This window comes from Callospermophilus lateralis, chromosome 17 (genome assembly GCF_048772815.1).
Source record: "Callospermophilus lateralis isolate mCalLat2 chromosome 17, mCalLat2.hap1, whole genome shotgun sequence".
Classification (NCBI taxonomy): domain Eukaryota; kingdom Metazoa; phylum Chordata; class Mammalia; order Rodentia; family Sciuridae; genus Callospermophilus; species Callospermophilus lateralis.
In genome coordinates, this window is record NC_135321.1 from 76,981,906 (window position 1) to 76,984,007 (window position 2,102).

At 53.6% G+C, this 2,102-nt stretch overlaps 1 pseudogene; it reads left to right on the plus strand.

Annotated features, from left to right (window-relative positions):
• Positions 1 to 298: 298 nt before the first annotated feature.
• LOC143382725 (RNA-binding protein EWS pseudogene) lies at positions 299 to 1,667 on the plus strand (annotated as a pseudogene).
• Positions 1,668 to 2,102: the final 435 nt, after the last annotated feature.

The window sequence follows — 2,102 nt, forward strand, 5'->3', positions numbered from 1 at the left end:
CAGCAGGAACTACTCCCTGACATACCTTGCAAAGACTTTCCTGTCTCCCCACCTCACTGTGCTTCCTGGGGCCCCAAATTTTGCCACAAGCTGACTTTAGGGAAAACCCAAACCAAGGCAGGGTCAGATTGGAGATAGATGCTAGTAGCTTTGCTTCAGAATTTCTGCAAAATGTTCACATGCAGGAGGAGGAGGGAGAGAAAATGGTGTCTAGTACCTCCAGCTGAGTTACAACCTAGCAGAACACAATGCTTACACCCCCAATCAACTCAAGGAGACGCATAGGTCACCCAGGCGTATGGACAAAGAACTATGGCTCTCATGGACAGCTACTGATGCCAGCCATACCCAGGCTCAGTCCACTGACACTTAAGGGCAGTCTGCATATCAACTTCTTCTGGATAGCTTCCCACTGGTCATACTATGCCAACTGCCCCCCACCCAGGCAGGCAGCCAGCCTGCCCAGGGGTACATACAGCACAGGTGCTCATGGCCTTACCGCAGCCACAGTCACCACCACTCAGGCCTCCTAGGCAACTCAGTCTGCATATGGCACTCAGCCTGCTCACCCAGCCTCTCTAACAGGCAACCACCATACCTACAAGACTGCAGGATGGTGACAAGCCCTTGAAGACTAGTCAACCTCAGTCTAGCAACAGGGGGTTATAACTAGCTCAAGGATACAGACAAAGTAACTGCAGTTATCTCCAGGTTCCTGGGAGCTTCCCCATGCTGCCAGACCCTGCACCTCCATCCTGTCGTCTACATGGCTTGCCTCTACACAGCCAACCAGCTATGATCAGAGGAGTACTTGCAGCAGAGCACATGAGCACTGAGCAGCTATGGACGGCAGAGTGGCTCTGGTCAATGGGTACAGCTTCCTACTAATTATCCCCTATGTGCACTGGATCTCACAATCTGGCTCCAAGTCAGTACCTCCAACAGGGCAGCAGCTATGGGCAGAGGAGTTCATGCCCACGGGACCTCCCAGTAGCCTGGGTATTTATGGGCAGGAGTCTGGAAGGGTTTCCTGATGGGGAAAGGCCCAGGTACCGGAGCAGGGGAGTGTAGACTTGATCACGGAGGCATGAGCTCAGGTGCGTGGGAGAAGGACGCAGAGGGATGAGAAGGCTTCAGGAAGCCTAGTGGACCCCTGGGCGAAGGACTGGATCCTGATGATGACCCTACCTACCATGCAGTTTTGGTGCAAGGATCAAATGACAGCGTGACTCTCCACCACGAAGTGGCAGACTTCTTTAAGCAGCGTGGGGCTGTGAAGATGAACAAGATAACTGGGCAGCCCGTGGTCCACATCCACGAGGAATAGGGCTTCCCTGGACGAGAAACAGGAAAACCCAAAGGCCATGCCACAGTGTCCCACGAAGACCCAAACACTGCCCAGGGCGCCCTTCGACGGTTTAGTGGAGCAGATTTTCAAGGGAGGACACTGAGAGTCCCGCTTGCTCAGAAGAAGCCTCTGGTGACACATGCAAAGTGGCATGCCATCCCGTGATGACAGGTGGATGTCACCATTCCGTGGAGGCTTTCGCTCAGGGGGGCCGGGGTTTCTGAGGGAGGGGTAGTGCCCAGCACCAGGCCTGAGGCTGGCAGTGTCCCAGTCGGGGTTTGGAACCCAGAACTTCACCGTAGAACGCCTGCCACCATAGTGAGAGCCCCAGGCCTGAGGACACCATGGATGGTGGAGACCAGGTGGGACGCTCAGAGGTGGCTTCCCTGGTGGCCTTTGCATGGACCAAGGTGATTTGGGCAGAGAAAGGTGAGGTTGGCAGATGGAAGGAAGAAGAGGAGGACAGGTAGGACATGGAAACTAGATGAAGGTCAATACCCTCAGGAACACGGACCAGGTCCCATTACCGCAGCCCCCACAGAGTGCCAAGGACTCCCAGATTTAAATTGAAACCAGAAAATGTTTTCCATTCATAATTCTATAATTATATTGCTGGCCACAACATTCTGATTATTCCTTTTCTGCATGGTAGTACTTTTCACCGTTTGTAAAGAGACATTAAAACAAGTCAAATGGCCTGGAGTGGTGCACCTGTCATCTCAGCGGCTCAGGAGGCTGAGGCTGGAGGAACGTG